Source organism: Chrysemys picta, chromosome 2 (assembly GCF_011386835.1).
Source record: "Chrysemys picta bellii isolate R12L10 chromosome 2, ASM1138683v2, whole genome shotgun sequence".
NCBI classification, from domain to species: Eukaryota; Metazoa; Chordata; order Testudines; family Emydidae; genus Chrysemys; species Chrysemys picta.
Genome location: NC_088792.1, coordinates 238499258 through 238522431, shown reverse-complemented (window position 1 = coordinate 238522431; position 23174 = coordinate 238499258).

The window sequence follows — 23174 nt, the reverse complement described above, 5'->3', positions numbered from 1 at the left end:
ATTTCTCCACATCTTTCTTGAAATGCAGTGCCCAGAACTGGACACAATACTCCAACTGAGGCCTAACCAGAGCAGAGTAGAGCGGAAGAATGACTTATCGTGTCTTGCTCAAAACACACCTGTTAATACATCCCAGAATCATGTTTGCTTTTTTTGCAACAGCATCACACTATTGACTCATATTTAGCTTGTGGTCCACTATAACCCCTAGATCCCTTTCTGCCGTACTCCTTCCTAGACAGTCTCTTCCCATTGGGCAGCATTATCTCCTGCAAATTTTAACCAAACCTGTTTGTCTGAGCGATTGGCTGACGTAGGACTGAGTGGACTTGTAGATTCTAAAGTTTTACATTGTTTTATTTTTGAATGCAGTTATTTTTGTACATAATTCTACATTTTTAAGTTCAACTTTTATTATGAAGAGATTGCACTACAGTACTTGTATTAGGTGAATTGAAATATACTATTTCTTTTGTTTTTTACAGTGCAAATATTTGTAATAAAAAATAAATATAGTGAGCACTGTACACTTTGACACTTTGTATTCTGTGTTGTAATTGAAATCAATATATTTGAAAATGTAGAAAACATCCAAAAATACTTAAATAAATGGTATTCTATTATTAACAGTGCAATTAATCAAGCAATTAATCACGAATAATTTTAATTGTGCGATTAATCGTGATTAATTTTTTTAATCACTTGACAGCCCTAGTTCTATTTAGTACTGAGTTGCTTCACATTAATTTATAAATAGTTTGTTGAATCCAACATTAGGCCACCATGTTAAACAGAATATTGTGTTTGCCGTCTGCTGAAACTAATGAGACTTCTGCATAGACGAACTGGTCATTAAGGATGTGGAAGTGCCTTTTGTCATTCGGCTAAATCGAATCCAGGCAGCAGAAGTAACATCAACAGGGGACACATGACTATAATTATGATGAAAGGAGCTTTAGGAAATATATTAGAATATTCTCTAGTCTGTATTTCTTAAGCACTTGAATAAATCCAGTAGAGCTACATTTTATATAGGCACATTTTAAACTCTCCACTCTATGGAGAAAGACATTTCCTGAGAGGAGTAAGCTTTCTTTGTGGGTTGAAAGTGAGACGCTACAGACAGCTCCAGCAGAAATATCTTAGCCAAATTCCATAATGTCAGGGAAAAATGGTCACACTAATTGAATCTTTATCCAGCACAAAGACTAGATGGCTTGTAATCCACTATTACTGCATCTGGATGTGCATCATGGGTCATTGGGGCAGTTAAATTAAACAGATAAGCAGGAAATCCAAACTAGCTTTGCAAACCTAAAATCCAATCAGCTACTTCCACAAAGCTAGCAGATGTAGCCCAAAGCTTCAGTGATCTGAATTGTGAATATATCAGACATATTTTACATATAAAGTGGCATCCCCAGAAGTGTTTGGGGGCACTGAACAAAGCAATTTCAAAAATAGTCTAAAAATAAAACTTTTTTAAAACTTTATTCTTTAAAAACTTTAAATGAGTTAATGAAAAGAGAAGGGATCCAGTACAAAAAGGAGTTGGGGAGAACAGGGAAAGTAATAAACATGGGGCTAAGGCAGGTCATAAAAATACTTAGCAGGTAAAAATTAATGCCAAGATTTTCAAATGTGATTGCTGATTTTGGGTGCTCAACCAGAGACATTTTATGTGGGCTTGATTTTCAGATTTGCACTTTCTGAAAATCAGAAACATGTAAAGAGTCTCAAACTAGGCACCCAAAAATTAAGGCACCCATCATCACTAGTCAGTTGCAGGCCCCTGTATTAAATTATGGCAGCCCTGGGCTGCTCTAATTTACAGCGGCTTTACCTGAGCTCCCTAAGGGCTGCACCACAGCATGGACCCACCAGAATCTCCATAGCACTCAATGCTAGAGAGACGCCCACTTCTTGTCCCTAATGTGCCCCTTTTTGACTCTATGTGAGCCCTACGCCAGGGGCTGCAAAAGGAGGCAGCGTAAGGCTGTCTAAGGTGGTCCTATTCTCCAGCCAGTCATGGTGCCTTTAAGACCCTTTTACTCTACCAGAGAACCATATAGGAGACAGAATCAGCCCCAGAGACAGTATCCTGAAAGAAATCCAAATGACTGAGGAAGTTTTGTAGGTAAACAAGATACTCAGCAACAGCAATGCAGGCAGATGAGCTTCTGACCCATTCCAGACAACAGTTCTATGGTAGGTGCAGGATTCATGAGGATTCCTAGAGAAAGACTTCTAGGGTGAAATCCTGGACCCACTGAAGACAATTTTGCATTGCCTTCAATAAGGCCAGGATTTCACTCTCAGTGCCTCATTCTCATCACTGAATCCTGGGCAGCAGGACCTGTTCAGTCGTAGTTCTTGATGGGTTCCTTCTTCCACTGTTGCCACAAACACAGCTTTCCCCCATCAACTGGAACACTGTGCCCCTCATTTTCACTTCAATTACACGTGATTTACCGTAAACATCTTTGGACACATTGTTAATGCTAAACAAACAATAAGAGGGTTCATTATCCATTGGAACAGCCTATCTTCATGAAAATCAACAGTTATTGGTACTTTTAATTTTATTTAATGTCCATGGACTTCTTTTTTTGGAAAGTTGATAGAAGAAAACTAATAGAAGAAGCAATATTTCTACCTAACCAAAGGTATTTCTGAGGCACCAGCACAGTCATCTCATAGTTAGTCATATCGTTTACTGGCTCTGCTGAGTGCATAATAACAATTCTGCAGCTCTGAGCCAAAACATATGTTCTGAGGAACAAAACAGAAACCAAGCTGATTAGTTTAAAAGGCAGATGTTATATATCAGTGCTTTTAATTGCTTGTGTTACTTATTTTGCCTAGAAGCAAGTCTGGCATTTTGATAAAGGATTTTAACAGTTTTATGTCACCTGGTAGTAACTGCAGATGAAATACAGTCGGAAGAGCTGTTCAAGTAATTGCACTTTCAATAAAGCAGTTGAATCCCCTCCCCCATCTCTCTCTCTCTCTCTCATACACACACACACACATACTCTCTCTCTCTCTCTCTCTCTCTCTCTCTCTCTCTCTTATTCGTATTCAGTGTCTTCTCTCATTGTCTGGCTTCTGAATTATGTGTCTGCTTTTGTGTTTTCTGTCAGGGTTGTTTGCTCATCACAGGCTGGTCATTTCTCATCTATAGATATATACAGTCATCATAGTTACCAGTTGTACTTCCATGGTAGAAAATGAGAAGTATGCCCTTTGCGCTACAGTATTTAACCTTGCTTGTGCTGCAGCCTGAAGAGCCCCTAAAACCAAGATTGACACAACATGATTTTTCTATCACCTCAACCTAGAAGCTGAAAAATCAGGCAATATGTCTCTATGCTTTATGCATCATCACTACTAATAAAGATATCGGACTCAGGCCTAGCATTGTAGCTGACAACTTTGTTTATGAAGCATTTGGCAGACTAAAAGAGCCTGTTCTTCTAGAGGCACAATACTGTGCATTGGCTTGGCAGTGTTAATGTAGCACTGCAGGGTCGAATGGTTACCAAATGCTGTGTATACTAGAACATGAATTGGGGTATGCAACAGGGGCTAACGGGAAATGCTGAGAATGTGTATGAAAAGAATTAAATGAAGGAGCTGCTGTGTGGGAAAGCACAAGGCAGTTTTCCAGAGAACTCTAAACAGCAGCAGCTGCTTTCCCCGAAGGAGCAGAAGGGACTTCATCCGAGAGAACATGTGATTGACAGAAATTGCTTCCTTGCTCTCTGAGGTGGGGGAATTTACCTAGAGAATACTACATTTTGCCAAGTGAACTAGTATTAAGTCACCACAATAGACACTCACACATGCTAACTTGTCTACAGACAAGAATGACATGTTGGTAGAGTGACTGTCCAGTTGTTTCTGTCCAGAATGCTTCACAGGAAGACATGAACATTTATTTTTCTCAGTGAATGGAGTACAGTGATCCTCCTGTGATCTAGCCTGGCTGTAATCTGTCTAAGGTTCTGCCACACACACTTTCCACCTAAAACACCTTCCATACTACCCTGGATGGAGACTCTGTGGACTGTATTTCCATGGCCCAGTGTAGTCCCCCCTGTCCTTACATGGGCTCTTACAACTTGCCTCCTCCAATGCACAGAAAGTGTGACAAACAGAAGTACTGGGAAGAGACTGCTCTTTATTTCTTGGCCTCAGCCATAGGACATGGTTCAAGGTTACGAATGGTGATATCCCCTTTCACATTGCAACGGTCAGGGGTGACTGGTGCCAGTGGCTGCCGTTACACACACCAGTTCCACTGCCTTTTGGGACAAATGGACCAGAGATGGGGAGGAACTCAGGCATGATATTGGTATGAGGGATGTAATTATATAGTTACAGAATTTTCTTCAGTCAATCAGTGCAGTTTTCATCCAGTTTATGGATTGTTTTAAATTCTGTTAATTCAACATTATGCATGTGTGGCTAGATTCTACTGCACAAATAAAATAGGCTTTTATTCTTGGCATGCTTAATGTGATTGAAATACAGAAAGCAACTCCACTAAGCAGGACAGGTAACACTATATGAAATTCTTAAATCGTCTATTAAGTTTCATTACACAAAGATATAAGATTAAGATTCCAGATTTGAAAAATTATCTTGACGTAGTTAGGCAAGTTCTTTCTAAGATCACAAAGCAGCAGTCATCCTGCAGGGACTTCAAAGTTTTCTGTGTGTTGTATGCATGGAATTTTGTAATTGTATTGTAAACATTTTTTTAAATATATATTGAAATTTTGCACTGGCTTTTTAAAAAATGTAACTGGAGTCATGTATTGGCCTGAAATAACATGGAATCCGATCTCCTCGTGATATTTACTCCTTGGATTTTGCAAATACCATGTAATGAACAGATCCTACATTATTTCAGCCAATTAAATAGCTCACCAAGGCCTTAAAGTTCATGATGAAATGACAAATTACAAAAGTATTAATTTTTATATTCAGGCGTCCCCAGGTTTCTGATGTGGCTACCTTTCATTAACAATAAAAATCTCAGGTTAACAGAGTAGTTAACACATACAGTTAACATGCAAATATGAAAAGCCCTTATCAAAAGATCCCAGCTCCTAAGCTCCTTTCAAAGTGTTTCAAGACTATAAGTGCATATAAAACAACTTCATGTTGCATTATATCCCAACATCTGTCACATTCAAACATTTTATTGTGTTACAATAACTAATTTTAAAAACGAACACATGCTCTCAAAACACAATATACTGTAGGTAAGTCCACAGTAAATACAAATATAAACATAAACAACTTCTGTGTGTAAATTATTATGCTCATATATATCAAATATAATTTGCATATACACCCATATTTTATATATATAAATGGAAGCACTGGTCATGGCTCCATAGTTAAAATTGAGTTGAGTTTTGCACTGAAAGCAGAAATTCAGTTTACCCTGTGCCAATCTGCAAGAGAAATTTCAGCCTAAGGGCTGCTCTAATTCACACATCCACACAGTAACACCATGATCACAGGGAAGTGCAAAAGTGAGCTGCACATCAAGAACCTGACTTGGCCCATCATCTATTGCAACCTTGTGACAATATTCTTTAATTTGTAAAGCCTTTAAACAAAGAAGCATATTTCTGAATGAGCCTCTCAACGCATATTCTAGGACTCACTACATCGTCCTTGTAGTATGTAGAGATAAAAATTGATTTTCTAGCCTAACAGGGTTTGATTTTCCAATCAATAACATATGCCACCACACACAACACGTTACCTAGTTAATCTGTATTTAACTCAAAATTAGGCAAAACAAAAAAAAAAATCCACCATGCATTGCAATATATCATGTTGCTTATGTAGAAATAGTTTCTTAATAAGATTAACACCATAGAAGATTCTTTCACCTTCAGTACCAATTACCCTTTTCAACTTCTGTCTATTAACAAGCTCTTACTTTTAATGCATTAAAACAAACTAATCCAACATTGAGTCATTAGTCTCGCTCTCTAAAAGAGCTCATACTACCTTCTTTGGAGCACTACTTTTTTATTATTTTTCTATTCAGTTTTTTTTTTAAACTTACTTACTACCAAACCCCCTAGTTATGTGTCCAGATTTTCCATACCTGGGTCTTCAGCCATCCTGGATTCATATTTAGCACATGCATGTTTTGTCAGTCCACAGCTTTGTCAGGCATTCATGTTTTTATTTGGAAGCATCAATCTATTTGGCCTGGACTGAAACCTCACTTTTCTAGTTAAAGAGATTATTAGGATGGGGTGAGGTTAAAATCATGCAATGTTTTTGCCTGCAATTATACCTGGGGGGGGAAAAAACAGTTACCTACATCTCGTAACTGTTATTCTTCGTGATGTGTTGCTCCTGTCCATTCCAATAGGTGTGTGTGCGCCGCATTCACAATCATCGGAAGGTTTTTCCCCTAGTGGTACCCGTTGGGTTGGCTGTGGAGACTCCTGGAGTAGCATCCTCATGGCGGTGTATATTGGTCCCTGCCGAACCGCCACCTGCTCAGTTCCTTCTTGCTGGAATACTCCGACAGAGGGGAGGTGGGTGGGATTTGGAATGGATATGAGCAACACATCTCGCAGAACAACAGTTACAAGAGGTAGGTAACCGTTTTTTTCTTCTTCGAGTGATTGCTCATGTGCATTCCAATAGGTGACTTCCAAGCAGTTTCCCTAGAGAAGGGGTTGGAGTTCACCTGGTTGCTGAAGGCAGGACTGCCCTGCCAAAGGCTGCATCATCCCTCACCTGTTGGGTGATGGAGTAGAGTGACATGAAGGTGTGGATGGAGGACCACGCTGCTGCCTTGCATATTTCCTGGATAGGGCCCTGCGCCAGGAATGCTTAGACAAAGCCTGCGCTCTTGTGGAGTGTGCTGTCAGCGGAAGGGCTGGAATTTTAGCCAGGTTGTAGCACATCCTGATACAGGACGTGATCCACGATGAAATGCACTGGGATGAGATCAGAAGCCCCTTTATCCTCTCTGCAATTGCAATAAAGAGCTGTGGTGACTTACGAAATGGCTTTGTGCGCTCAATGTAGAATGCTAGGGCATGCCTGACGTCCACTGTACAGGGGGGCTCAGAAGTCAGCGCTCTGAGCTCGGAGAGCCTTCTGGCCGAGGTTATGGCCACCAGAAAGGTCACCTTCCAAGAAAGGTAGGACAGAGGGCAGAATGCCATGGGCTCGTAAGGGGGCCCTATGAGCGTGGACAGGACCAGGTTGAGGTCCCACTGGGGAATGGGCCATCGTACCTGGGGTAAAGTCTGTTCAAGCCCTTGAGAAACCAGCCCACCATGGGATTGCCTAAGACTGACCTACCAGCTGCCCCCAGGTGGAATGCTGAAATGGCAGCCAGGTGTACCCTGAGAGATGATATTGCAAACCCCTGCTGCTAGACGTATAGTGGGTAGTCCAAAACAAGGGGAATTGGTACTTGCTGCGGATCGGTGCCCCTCTGCAGAGATCAGATGGAAAACCGCTTCCACTTTGCCAGGTACGTGGCATGAGTGAGGGTTTCCTACTTCCCAGCACAACCTCCCTAACTGAGTCCGAACACTGAAACTCAAGAGGGTTCAGCCACGGAGTTTCCACGCCGTGAGGTGGAGGGACTCCACGTTGTGGTGTTGCAGACGGCCGTGGTCCTGTGTGGTTAGGGTTGGGCACACAGGAAGGGCTACTGGTCTGTCCACTGAGAGGTTCAACAGCATGGTGAACCAGTGCTGGCGGGGCCACGCTGGTGCTATAAGGATCAAGGAAGCCCTGTCCAGGCAAGTCTTGAGGAAGACTCTGTGTATGAGAGGGAAGGGCGGGAACGCGTACAGCAGATGACCCATCCACGATAAGTGAAAGGCATCTGCGATGGAGCCCGGGCTGTGGTTTAGGAAAGAGGAGAACCGCTGGCACTTCCTGCTGCTCCACGTCGCAAACAGGTCTATGTGGGGAGAGCCCCACCTCTGGAAAATTGAGTGTGTGATTGAGTGCCTGAGGGACCATTGGTTACCGTGGAACGAGTGACTGAGGCGATCAGCTAGCTCGTTTTGCGCTCCCGGAAGGTGCGATGCCTCTAGGTGTATCAAGTGGGTGATGCAAAAGTCCCACAGCTCGAGGGCTTCCTGGCACAGGGGAGAGGAGTGAGCACCACCCTATTTGCTTATACAGAACATCGCTGCAGTGTTGTCCGTCAGTATCGACACACATGCGCCCTGAAGTCGAGCCTGGTATGCTTGGCATGCCAGACGAACCGCCCTCAGCTCCCTTACACTGATGTGCAGCAATAGTTCTGCGTGGAACCACAGGCCCTGGGTTCTGATATTGCCCAGGTGCGCTCCCCCACCAAGCGCCGAGGCGTCCGTGACTAGGGATAGTGTAGGTTCGGTTTGGCAAAGGGTACTCCCGCACAGACAACTTGTGGCTGCAGCCACCAGTGGAGAGACTAGAGAATGCGAGGGGGGAGGGTAACTTTTCCTGTCCAGTGGGTTCCTGCCCAGCCTGTGCACCCACACCAACCACACCTGGAGGGGCCAAAGGCGCAACCTGGCGTACCGGACCATGTATATGCAGGCCGCCAACAGTTTCATGCAATTTCTGGCCATAGTTGTGGGGATTTTGCAAAGGTTTTCAATAACGTCCGTGAGTGTTTGGAAGCATGGCTCGGGCAGGAATGCCCTGGCCTGCGTGGAGTCCAAGAGACCTCCTATGAATTCTATTCTCTGCGTTAGGGCTAGTGTGGAATTGGGCACGTTCAATATGAGGCCCAGCCTGCGGAAGGTGGCCTGAGCCAGAGACACATGCTCAGCAGCCTGTGCTTGCGAATCGGCCTTGATGAGCCACTCGTCCAGGTACGGGAACACTTGCACCTGACGTTTGCAGCAGAAGGCTGCCACAACCACCATATACTTCGTGAATACCCGGGGGGCCTCCGATAGCCCAAATGGGAGCACCCTGAACTAGTAGTACTGACCGCTGACCACAAAGCGAAGAAACCATCTGTGGGCTGGGATAACGGAGATATGAAAATACGCATCTTTCAAGTCGAGAGCAGCGTACCAGTCTCCTGGATCCAGGGAAGGAATGATGTTGGCCAGAGAAACCATGCAAAACTTCACTTTCCTTATGAATGTGTTGAGGTCTCGCAGATCCAGGATAGGCTGGAGCCCATCCTTGGCCTTGGGGATGAGGAAATAGCAGGAGTAGAACTCCTTGCCCCTGAACTCCTGAGGAACCTCCTCTATTACCCCTAGACTGAGGAGCGACTGCACCTCCTGCAGAAGGAGTTGTTCATGGGAGGGACAGGGAAGGGGGGTGGAGGGAACAGAATTGGATAGAATATCCCATGTCCACCGTGCTCAGGACCCAGTGATCTGATGTGATCTGGGACCAAGCACAGTAGAAGTGGGAGAGTCGATCCTTAAAGAGGGGGTAAGGATCCAAGCTCGATAATGGTGCTCCATCCTCGGGTACATCTTCAAAAGTTTGGCTTCAGGCCCAAGGGCTGCTTGGCTGAACCCTGGCCTTGGCCTGAGGAGGATTGTGGCGGACGCCTTCTATTATTCCTGCCCCATCTCCTGGACGAGTCTCGCCTCGGGAGCCCAGAGTAGAAGCGGGACAGGGGCTGAGGCCTGAATGGCTTTCTTTGGAGTGCAAGGGTGTGGATCCCCAAAGACTTTAAAGTTGCCCATGAGTCCTTAAGACTGTGCAAGCGAGAGTCCGTATTTTGGGCGAACGAGCCTGCATAGTGAAAGGGCAGGTCCTAGATCGTGTTCTTGACCTCAGGCGCTGCATCTCATTGTAATGGCAGTGGTCATAGTCAGAGCTGCCGAGTCTGCTGCATCTAACGTGGCCTGGAGGGTGTGGACGCCACCGATGCGGTCCTGGAGCCCTGACCCTTTGCCTGATGATAGGCCCAAGGAGTCCAAAAGGGCCATTGTACTGGGCCCTGCCACTGAGGTGGCCAAGAGACCGCCGAGGCTGATGAGTCCCCAACTCTGTGGTGCTGAGACCAGTGCCGGGACTGCAAGTGGTTCCGGCTGCGTCGGGAGACAGAAGACTCAGTGTCTGACTCGGAAGAGTTCTTTGTGTCCGACCACGGGGGGCGGAGCCCGACGGCGCCATAACATTGTGGTCTTGTTGTGATGATGAAGCAGGGGCGCTGCTGCTATCGGTGCCGCTCAGGGTGCCGGAGATGGTGCCATATGTGGAGCTGCCATAGATGCCACAGACGGTGCCGTCGTCGGTGCCGCTGATGGTGCCTGAGCTTGCGGTGCTGGAGCTCGCATCTGCAGGGCTGGTAGGGTGACCAGAGAGTGAGTGTGAAAAATCGGGATGGGGGTAAGGGGTAATAGGTGCCTATTGTAGGAAAATGCTCCAAATATCGGGACTGTCCCTATAAAATCGGGACATCTGGTCACCCTAGGGGTCGGGGACTGCTCTGTCATGGCAATAAAGTTCTGCGCTATCTCGCAGGTATCTGGCGTGGAGGGGAGGTCAAGCTCTTCCTCCAAATCCTCCCGAGTCGGGGAGTCCACCAGCACCAGACTCAACAGGCCTCCGGTTGGGGCCACAGTCAACGGTGCCGGGTCTTGAGGTCCAGACCGTGGGTGTCCCGGTGGGGAGGACGCACCCCGCTGGAATCCCCCGCGGCTTCTTAACAGGGAAACGACCCCTGTCCACCTTCTTTTTCTTATGTGGCACCCGAGACTGTGAGAGGTGCCGCCCAGTAGCACTGGCCTTACGAGCTGGGGAGCAGTGCCGATGCTCCTTGGAGGAGTCCTTTCTTGGTGCCAGGGCATCCCGCACCGAGGCCAGGGCACTGCGCACCAATGATGCCATTGCCATTTCCGGTGCTGGCTGGGGGCGGAGGGCCAACTCCATCAGGAGGAGCTTTAAACGATAGTCACGCTCTTTCTTAGTCCTGGATCTAAAGCTCCTGAAAATTGGGCACTTGTCAGTGTGATGGCCTTCTCCTAGGCACTTGAGACAAGCAGCATGCGGATCGCCTGTGGGCATGTCTTAAACCCCTGCGACTGAGGCATGCCCTGGTGCCTGGGGAAACTAGGGCGGGGGAAAGCCCCCCAAAGTAAGCTTAGCTAACTAGAAACTACTATATAACTAATGATTTAACTATTTACAACTAAGAAATGGGAACCAGTAAGTAGGCACTTGCGAATGTGGGCACCAACGACCGTCACTGACGGTAAGAAGGAACTGAGCAGGCGGCGGGTCGGCAGGGACCTATATACCCTGCCATGAAGGCGCCACTCCCGGGGTCTCCACAGCCGACCTGACGGGTATCGCTAGGGGAAAAACCTTCCAACGACTGTGCATGCAGCGTGCACACACCTATTGGAATGCACATGAGCAATCACTCGAAGAAGAAACTCTGGTTTCTTCAGTAGTACTTCATACAGTCACATGGGCCCTTTTCTGGGATCAACTCTTCTGTTGTAGGATTTCTCAGAGTGGTTTATGAACACAGATCTCCACAATTTGATCATATGCACTCATGTCTTATTATACCAATGTATTAAATTCATAGTTCTGTATTTGGCTAATTTCATTAATACATTTATAGAAGAGTCAATGAATTCATCAGTTATTTGAAGTCACTGTCTGAATTGCACCATTACATCTCTATGTGCTGCAAAACAAGCATTTAAGATTGCTTTTGTTTCCTCAAGTGGGAAACTGGGGGAAATGATTTGCACACCATCTCTCATACACTGTTGCAAATGTCTCTCCTTTCATCTTATTAAGTGTTTTATCCAGTCCATGGATAGTCCAACCACAATGTTTTTTTCTGTACATTGGATGAGCTACATTAATTTTCAAAGACATTTAGTTTGCAACTTTCCCATCCATCACTACCAAACCCATCTCTCAGCACAGAAATGTTATGTTATCTAGGACGTATGGAGCCTAAAGTCTCTAAAAGTGGCATTTAATAAACTAAACACAAAAATATTATGGATTGAAGCAGAGACTCTGTCTCATACAGACGATGATGGTGTGGGTGCGAGGTTCCATCACTCTTTCTAGCGACTTTGAATTTGCTTAAATGAACACTGCAGTTAGATTAGCATTCCAGTAGATGGCAATACACTACAGCAGATGCAATGATAGAGGCAAAAAAATAAAAAAATCCTTTACTTTGGGTATGTCTACACTACCCACCGGATCGGCGGGCAGCGATTGATCCAGCGGGGGCCGATTTATCGCATCTAGTCTAGACGCAATAAATTGATCCCCGAGCGCTCTCCCATCGACTCCTGTACTCCACCACCGCGGGAGGTGCAGGCGGAGTCGACAGGGGAGCGTCAGCAGTCGACTCACCATGGCGAAGACACCGCGGTAAGTTGATCTAAGTACGTCGACTTCACCTACGTTAGTCACGTAGCTAAAGTTGTGTAATTTAGATCGCTCTCTCCCCCCACCCCAGTGTAGACCAGCCTTAGTCTTCTATACAGGAAAAACATAAAATACAAAAAACAAACCTCTATGCTGCTATTGAACTGATTTAGTTCAACTCTTCTGCCACTGGCTTTCCATTATTGTTAATATTTGCATTCCCATACTACCTAAGAGCCTTAGTTCTAGACCAGGACCCTGTTGTGCCAGGCACTATACAAACAAAGAAAAAAAATGAAAAATCCTGCCCCAAATCTAGATAATAATCCAAGGATAAGACAGAAGACAACAGATGAAGACAGACAGATAGAAAGGGGAGTACAAAGAAACAATGAGACAGTATTGGTCAGTGTGATACGTAGGGGTCTCAACACACCAGTGGTCTAACCATTGCCAAGTTCTTTGTCAGCATCAAGGCAAAGGAGAATTTTAAGGAGGATTTTGAAAGAGGATAATGAGGTAGCGGTGTGGATATTTATGGGGAGCTTCTCCCAAGTATGAGAGGCAGCATGATAGAAAGCATGAAGGGGCTTTTTTTTTTGAACAAATGGGTTGGATTCAGAGGTGCTGGAACAAGGGGAAGCCAAGGTGCCGTGTCCCCTCCCCTACATTTAGGCAGAATCTGTTGCCACTGGTTGGCTTAACAAGTGGGTTATGGAGGCTGGCATCATGAGCTGATTAGAGGTGGGAATCGACATCTCAGTAGTGAATGAAAAATGATAATGTGGCTATGCTGTGGAAGGCCTTAAAAGTGAAGACAAGTAGCTTATGTCTGATGCAGTAGAGAAGCAGGAGCTAGTGGAGGGATGTAAAGGGTGACACAGTCAAAGCGACAGGCTAGAAACATGATCTTTGCAGCAGCATTCTGAATGGATACGAGCAGGACAAGATTGCATTTGTCAAGGCCAGAGAAAAAGAGGTTCCAGAAATTGAGATGCAAAATAATCTGAGTCTGGATGAGAGTTTTAGCTGTGTGGGTGGATAGGAAAGGTCATATCTTAGATATGTTACGTTGAAAGAATCCACAAGATTTAGACATAGCCTGGATGGGAGGACGTAGAGAGAGGTCCAAGTCAAAAAATGATGCCCTGAGTGACAGGCTAGATGGCGATGTTGTCCATAGTGATGGGAAAAGGAGGTAACAGGGAGGGTTGTGAGCTGGGCAGGAAAGAGATTAATAGCTCTGTTTTAGCCACATTGAGCTGGAGCTGATGGTTAGGCATCCATGAGACATCAAGCAAGACAGGCTGAGATTTCAGTTTGGACGGAAGGAGACAGGTCTGGAACAGAGAGGTAGATCTGTGAGTTGTCAGCATGGAGATGGCAATTGAATTTGTGTTTGAGGATGAGATTACCCAGAAAGAAGGTGTAAAATGAGAAGAGAAGGACACCAAAGACAGAGCCCTTTGAAACCTGCACCAAAAGTTGGAGGGGGGGGGGTGACGAGAGTCCTCTGAAGAAGTGATTAAAGAGGTAGGAGGAGAACCAGAAGACAGTAAAGAAGCCTAGGGAGGACAAGATTTCAAGAAGACAAGCATCATCAATGTTGTCAAAGGCAGCTGACAGGTCAAGAAGGATGGAGTACTGATTCCAACCATCTTTCCCTCTTGCTTTACCATTCACAAGTCAGTTGAATTCCACAGTGACCTGTGAAGTGGCAGGGTACCAATGGCTAATGATAGTATTATTATGTCACACCAAACCATTGACAGAGATGACTGTTAGCAAGACAGTAATCTTCCTCAAAGCCCCCCCGAAACACACTGGACTCTGTTAGACTCTTCGGATGGACTATCTAATCAGGTCCTTTCCCCAAAATAACTGGTGCACTTTGCCTCAAATGGTCAGTCTGTAACGGGGTCTAGACTCACCACCGCTGGCGCCTCCTGCTGGTTGCTCTGTGAATTAGCTCTTGTCAGCTGCGCAGTGTCCTCTGCGCGTGGTGTCTCACCCGTTGTCTGCTCTGCTGATTTGGAAACCGCATTGCTCCCTGCTCGATGGTGTCTGCTTCAGGACACTGCCCTCCGGCAGTGCCCACCTCAGTGGCTACTGCCAGTCCTCATCTAGCCCCTGCTCACTGGGGCAGACTGCAGTCTGTAATTGCCACTCATCATTGGCAAGGGGTTAGGACCTGCTGCCTTTGCCTATCCCAAGGCTGCCCCTCTGCAGCCCCAGTACCTTTTTGGGCCTTTAACAAGGCCTGCAGCCTAGGGGTTTACAAGGCTGGAGCTCCCCAGCTCCCCTTTGCCCTTTCCCAGCTCCACTTCAGGTACCTTGCTCCCAGGCAGCTAGCCCTTCCCACTCAAGGGCTAGAGTGAGACTCCTTCAGCTCCTGACCCCACAGCCCTTTTATCAGGGCCAGCTGGGCCCTAATTGAGCCGGCCACAGCTGTGGCTGCTTCCCCAATCAACCTAGCTTGGCTGCTTTTAACCCCTGCTTATCGGAGTGGGGCAGCTGCCCCACTACACAGTCTATGACAAGGGAATACTTCCCACACCAGTTATTACCAAAACCATACTCGAAACAAATCCAGTCCCATGATTGACTCCTGTTTGTCTATTGGCACCGACTTTGAAGTTCCCCAGAATGTGCAGACTCTTTGAGTCAGGGGCAGTAATTTACTATAGAGTTGTACGGTGTCTAGCACAGCAGGATTCTGACCTGGTTGAGGCCTCTAGGTGCTACCACAATATAAATATTAAATTAATTTAAATAATGATTAGCCTAGGCTATGCCAATGACACTGTACATGAACTTTGTCAATGCAAGCAGGTATTTCATGGCGATTTGGACTTTGCACAGTCCAAGACTCACATTACTCATTCACAGTTACACTGTATCAAATGCAATTTTGGGTTGTGTCATTTAGGGGTAGGTGCAAACAGCAGAGTCATTCCCCTTTCCACGGGACTACTGCTGAACAAAGTAGTTGACTGGAGTCATCTGGATTCATAGTTAATCTAGAGCATCATCTAGTCAGGTCTCTGTTTTATATATATATATAAAGCCACGGCCTTCTAACCAAATCATGGATGGTAACTATTTTATTAGCCACTGACCTTTCATTTAACAGCCTGAATCAAAGAGCTGGGTTGTTATTTGAAGACCTCCTATGATCCTTGGACTAGACTCTGAGCATGACCGGTGAGATCTACATTAAATGCCACATTCTCAGCCTATGCTTCCAGGGACTGAGGTGTACAAACCCTCACAACCAATCTCCCCTGCACACAGTTTGCCATATCTTCAATTCACTGCAGTACTGTCACACTCTCTTGACAACCAAAAAGTTACCATTAAGAGAGACATCCTTCCAAAATGGATATCCAAATAGGGACCTCCAAGGTAGGCCAGATAAAATGCCAAATTCATGCAAAACCTGCATCATAAATGCAGATCTTAAGCTCTTCTACATAGAATCATAGGGTTAGAGGGGACCACAAGGGTAATCTAGTCTAACCCCCTGCCAAGATGCAGTATTTGTGGTGTCTAAACCATCCAAGACAAATAGCTATACATCTCATACCACATTTGTCTTGCAAATTGGATATTTCCATTGGACAAAATCCCATTTTTTCTTGGACTTCCCCCCTATGTGACACTGATGGTTAGATTAATCTTTTCTCTATGCAACCCCACCCATTAGTGCTTTCTGCAGAAAATGACTTGGGGATCACAGTGGACGAGAAGCTGAATATGAGTCAGCAGTTTGCCCTCATTGCCAAGAAGACTAACAGCATATTGGGCTGTACTAGTAGGAGCATTGCCAGCAGATCAAGGGAAGTGATTATTCCCCTCTATTCGACACTGGTGAGGCCACACCTGAAGTATTGCGTCCCCCCACTACAGAAGGGATGTGGACAAATTGGAGAGTGTCCAGCAGAGGGCAACGAAAATGATTAGGGGGCTGGCGCACATGACTTACGAGGAGAGGCTGAGGGAACTGAGGTAATTTAGTCTGCAGAAGAGAAGAATGAGGGGGATTTGATAGCAGCCTTCAACTACCTGAAGGAGGGTTCCAAAGAGGATGAAGCTCGGCTGTGCTCAGTGGTGGCAGATGACAGAACAAGGAGCAATGGTCTCAAGTTGCAGTGTGGGAGGTCTAGGTTAGACATTAGGAAACACTATTTCACTAGGAGGGTGGTGAAGCACTGGAATGGGTTACCTAGGGAGGTGGTGGAATCACCATCCTTAGAGGTTTTTAAGGCCCAGATTGACAAAGCCCTGGCTGGGATGATTTAGTTGGTGTTGGTCCTGCTTTGTGCAGGGGATTGGACTAGATGACTTCCTGAGGTCTCTTCCAACCCTAATATTATATGATTCTATGAACACCAGATTGAAAATTCCTAGTCTTTCACTCCCTTAGACCAAGGGAAACAGGCAAACCAAGCATTTTCACACAACTACCCTCCACCTCTCCCTGGAGAGTTGTTACAGCCCAGCACAAAACAGCTGGAATCGCTCATGAAAGCCAGATGTAAAATCACTCCCAGCCATTCACTCCCAGCCTCCTTTGATATGGAACTCTCCCTTCCTAAAAGTAAACGCCAGCATCCCTCTGCCAGAGGCCAAAAAGAAGGTAGACAAAACCATTCAATTATTACATTTTTAAATGATATTTTTAGAGTCTCCGGTCCTTGAGTTCTGAAATGTTTCTCCTTTGCAACATATAAAGATTGAAGAAAGAACATTTCCCATGGAAAATAAATGTACTTTATGGTTTCAATCTGTTATATTTATGTGGTGACCTCCAAAATACCACATCTTTTAGAAGGCAAATCTTTTTTCCACTGACCCACTATAATTAAGGGAATTATATTTATCAAACAACTAAGACAGTTACTAAATAAGATGCTTCCTCAAATGTTTCCTCCCCCACAAATTTTCTCTTCTGTGTGATTGCTAATAAATCAGAGGTTAATTTTACAGTACTAGGATCATAAGTAAGTTTACAGTAAGCTGGATGGGGAGAAATATTTATTTTTGATAATTTTCCATAACTAATAATTTACTTGGATAGCTTATATGTGAGTTCCAAATAATACATTATTAGAGGCAATATTTTTAAGTAGTTGTATTACATTTTATGATATGTAAATGTAAAAGATTGATTATTATTGGTGGCCACATATTGTACTTTATTTCTGTGCTCTCTACTGATGAATTGCTTACTGTTGTAGAGCAATCAAATAATTTATATAGCATTTGTTATATTTGAACTGGCTTGAGTTTTTAACTTCATGTTAGTATAATTTAATGCAGCATTATCTAGGTATAAATGTCACCCTATTATTCTCCATATGCATAGAAATCTGTAATCACAGTTAGGATAATTCTCGAAGGTATTGTGTTATCACATCCAGCTGGTGTTGGAAGACTGATGCAGAGAGGCAGCATGGTTTAATAGACAGAGCACAGTATTTGAAGATAATCAGGTGATAAGTAACAGTCAGCATGGATTTGTCAAGAACAAATCATGTCAAACCAACCCGATAGCTTTCTTTGACATGGTAACAAGCCTTGTGGATAGGGAGGAAGCGGTAGACATGGTATATCTTGACTTTAGTAAGGTTTTGAAACTGTCTAACATGACCCTCTCATAAACAAACTAGGGAAATGCAACCTAGACAGAGCTACTATAAGCTGGGTGCAAAACTGGTTGGAAAACCATTCCTAGAGAGTAGTTTTCAGTGGTTCACAGTCATGCTGGAAGGACATAACGAGAAGGGTCCTGCAGGGATCAGTTCTGGGTCTGGTTCTGTTCAATATATTCATCAATGATTTAGATAATGGCATAGAGAGTACACTTATAAAGTTTGTGGACAATACCAAGCTGGGAGGGGATGCCAGTGCTTTGGAGGATAGGATTAAAATTCAAAATGATCAGGACAAACTGGAGAAAAGGTCTGAAGTAAATAGGATGAAATTCAATACAGACAAATGCAAAATACTCCATTTAGGAAGGAACAATCAGTTGCACACGTACAAAACAAGAAATGACTGCCTAGGAAGGAGTACTGTGGAAAGGGATCTGGGGGTCATAGTGGACCACAAGCTAAATATCAGTCAACAGTGTAATGCTGGTGCAAAAAAAGCGAACATCATTCTGGGATGTATTAGCAGGAGTGTTGTAAGCAAGCCACACAAAGTAATTCTTCTGCTCTACTCTGTGCTGATTAGGCCTCAACTGGAGTATTGTGTCCAGTTCTGGGCATCCCATTTCAGGAAAGATTGGAGAAAGTCCAGAGAAGAGCAACAAAAATGATTAAAGGTCTAGACGACATGACCTATGAGGGAAGATTGAAAAAGATGGGTTTGTTTAGTCTGGAAAAGAGAAGACTGAGAGGGTACATGATGACAGTTTTCAAGTCCATAAAAGGTTGTTACAAGGAGGAGGGAGAAAATTTGTTTTTCTTAATCTCTGAGGCTAGAATAAGGAGCAATGGGTTGGACATTAGGAAAAACTTCCTAACTGTCAAGGTGGTTAAGCACTGGAATAAATTGCCTGGGGAGGTTGTGGAATCTCCACCATTGGAGATTTTTTAAAGTAGGTTAGACAAACACCTGTCAGGAATGGTCTAGATCAGTGGTGGGCAACCTGTGGCCCATTGGCCAGGAACAGCGAACCACAGCCACTGGGAGCTGCGGGCGGCTGTGCTAAGTAAACCAACAGTCTGGCGGCCCACCAGCGGATTACCCTGACCAGGCTGTGTGCGGCCCATGGGACGCAGTTGCCCACCACTGGTTGAGATGATACTTAATCCTGCCATGAGTGCAGGGGACTGGACTAGATGACCTCTCAAGGTCCCTTCCAGTCCTATGATTCTATGATTTGGAGCCAGGAACTTCTGAATTCTAATCCCACTCTGCCATAGACTCTTTAGGTGGCCTTGGAAAAGTCATTTAGGCAAAATTTTCAAAAGTAGCCTCTAGCTTTGGGTGTTGCCAGTTTTTGGATGTTCTGTTTTAGATGGGTAGGGCCTGGTTTCCAGATTACCCTAGAGAGAGCAGTGAGGTATGAGTCCATATTTTCTCCCACCAATCTGGGTGACTTTGTAACTCAGTGCTAAGAGCTACCAGCAACTTCAGCTCATCCTTAATAAGTGAAAAGCAAGATAAATATTTCCTTTTATACATCATGTTTTTTAAACATACCTCTAAGTCATATTTCTCCATTCACTGTAATTTGATCCTCCGTTACTGCCTCTTGATGATGCTGGCTATGGAAATAGCAATAATGAGCCCAATCCTGAAGCCTATAATCAGGCAAAGGTCCCACTGGCCCATTTAACAACATCCTGCCTCACCCTTTATTTATAAGGAGTACATTTTTATTGGTGAGAGTAATTAACCACTGGAACAATTTACCACGGGTTGTAGTGGATTCTCCATCACTAACAATTTTTAAATCAAGATTGCATGTTTTCCTAAAAGATCTGCTCTAGGAATTTATTTTGGGGAACTTCTATGGCCTGTGCTATACAGGAGGTCAGACTATATGATCACAGTCGTCCCTGGCCTTTGGGATCTATTAATCTACTTTGATTTGCCAATGACCAAGTTATATGTCTATTTAGAGGAAAATTCTAACATTCATTTAACAATGGTTATGTCTAGTGAACTGATTGTACATTCAATTGCGCCCACATGCATACACTCGGGGTAGGCCCAATCCTCCATTCCTTTTCTGTGCATCCGAAAAAAGGAGTAGGTGTTTTGCTGCTATTGCTTAGCTGGAGACAGGTCTCTTCAAGGCTTAATTGATAAGACAACTGAATGAATAATGGTTTCATTGTAAGATACAGCTTCATAACAGAAAGAGGCAAAAGGTTTAATTTATCAAAAAGAGCAAGACTAGATTCTGCAGAAAATAGATTGCAGAAAGATCCTAAAATCTTGGGATTCATAGACTATATTAAATGTAAATTTATTCATAGTAAAATAATAGAATACATATTATTCCATTAGACCCTACGTTCGACATTTAGTGATTTTTCTCTAAGTATGTGGCATTTCCCTGATAATTTCAAGTACTGGGAATACATTTTGTTTCTCAGCAGCAACTCACTCTTACATTTTATGCACACAAAAAAACATGTACATAAATTTGACATTTATTTTAAAAAGTACAGTACTGCCAAAAGAAAAATGAGGAATTCTTATTGGATCAACAAAACAGTCAGTAAACTGAATAAGTGACCAATAAGTTTGGTATGAAATATGGACTTCATTATGAGGACAATGTAATCTCAACCTGAAATGCTTAAATTTTCCTTTTCAATTTCAGCAGGCTTTATTTTCACTTTCAAGAGACAGTTTGAGCTCCCTCTCGTGGCTAATACAGCATGTGACAATGTTTGCTCTAAACGGAACATAGAAATTCATACATGTATAGATTAAGGCCAGAAGGAACCATTATCATCATCTAGTCTGACCTCTTGCATAATATAGGCTACAGAACCTCCTACAGTAATTTCTGTGCTCATAACTTCTATTTGAGCAATAGTATATCTTTTTAAACGGTATTTAGTTTCTATTTAAACACTTCAAGTGTTAAAGAATGCACAGCATCTCTAGGTAAATTGTTCCAATGGTTAATTATCATCACTGACAAATTTGCACCTTATTACTAGCCTAAATTAGTCTAACTTCACCATCCAGCCCTTGGATATCATTATACCTTTTTCTGCAAGATTAAAGAATGGTCTACGATCAGAAATCTTTTCCCCATGTAACTACTTGCAGACCAGGACCAAACCACCTTGTAACTTTCCCGGATAACTCACCTGAGAAGTGGCAGATCCCTGTTCAAATCCCTTATCAGGGAGAGAGGGAGAACTTGAACCAAAGGTCTCCAACATTCTGGTGTGTGCTCTAACCATGGGGCTAAAGATTATAAGGGAGGTCCTCCTCCTCTCCCCAGCTGTTTTGTGTAGAGGTAGGCAGTATCTGAGCATGCCTACTAGATCCGGTCCTGCAGGCAAAATAGCCAAGTGCATGACTATGTTTCCACAGTTCGTGAATCATCGTGGGTCTTAGGCAGGAGATAGGTGCCCACATAGGCACTGAGTTTTACTTTTTCCTGGGGGGTGCTCCACCCCGAGGCCCTGCCCCTTCTCCACCCCTCCCCCAAGGCCCTGCTCTCACTCTGCCTCTCCCTCCCCCCACTCCACTCCCTCCATGAGGCCCACGCCCACCTGCCACTCTCCGCCCTCTCCCAAGCCCCTCCCCCAGCCACCAAACAGCTGTTTGGCAGCACCTTCGATCAGCTGTTTGGCAGTGCCCCCATTAGCTGATCATCGGCGCCGCCAAAAAAATGGTTACTCACCTTTAACTGTTGTTCTTTGAGATCTGTTGCTCATATCCATTCCAATTAGGAGTGCGCGTGCTGCGTGCAAGGGCCGTCGGAGAATTTTTACCCTAGCAACACCCGGTGGGTCAGCTATGGAGCCCCCTGGAGTGGCACCTTCATGGCACTCGATATATACTCCAGCCGACTCAGCTCCCCTTCAGTTCCTTCTTGCCGGCTACTCTGACAGAGGGGAAGGGGGGAGGGTTTGGAATGGATATGAGCAACACATCTCGAAGAACAACAGTTACAAAGGTGAGTAATCATTTTTCCTTATTCGAGTGCTTGCTCATATCGATTCCAATTAGGTGACTCCAAAGCCTTACCTAGGCAGTGGGGTCGGACTGAAGCAACGTGGATTTTAGGACTGCTCTACCAAACGCTGTGTCGTCTCTGGCATGCCGGACGATGGCATAGTGCAAAGCAAAATTGTGTACCAAGGACCAAGTTGTGGCTCTACAGATCTCCTGGATCAGAACCTGGGCCAGAAAAGCCACCAATGAGGCCTGGGCCCTTGTGGAGAGAGCAGTGAGGGGAGATACCACCTTGGGAAGAAAGGCCGAAGCTGCACCTTATCTTTATGGAAGATCGTGTAGGGTGGTTCCGAGGTAAGGGCTCTGAGTTTGGAGACATGCTGCACCAATGTGATAGCGACAAGGAAAGCCGTTTTCCAGGAGAAATAGAGGAGGGAGCAGGTGGCCAGTGGCTCGAACGGGGGCCCCATGAGTCTGGAGAGGACCAGGTTAAGGTCCCATGTGGGGAATGGCTGTCGAACCTGTGGGTAGAGACAGTCCAGGCCCTTGAGGAACCTGCCAACCATGGGACTGGCGAAGACAGAGTGGCCATTTGCACTCGGGTGAAAAGCCGAGATGGCTGCAAGGTGAACTCTGACAGAGGATGCCGCTAGGCCCTGCTGTTTTAGGTCCAGAAGATACTCCAAAATGAGAGTCATGGATGCCTGGAGGGGGGGCATGTTGCGTTGAGTGCACCAGCACGAAAACCGCTTCCACTTAGCTGTATATGTGGCCCAAGTGGAGGGCTGCCCATCAGTACTTGCTGCACAGATTCTGAACAGAGAAGTTCTGAAGGGTTTAGCCACGCAGCATCCATGCCGTGAGGTGGAGAGATCGTAGGTCAGGGTGGTAGAGGCAACCATGATCCTGAGTAATCAGGTCTGGAAGAAGAGGCAACAGGACTGGAGTGTCCATGGACAGTTCCAACAGCGTGGTTTACCAGTGCTGCCTGGGCCACGCCGGAGCCACCAGAATCACTCACGCCCTGTCCCTGCACACTTTGAGCAAGACCCTGTGCACAAGGGGGAACAGGGGAAAGGCATAAAATAGTCGACCTGTCCACAGGAGCAGGAAGGCGTCTCTGAGAGAGC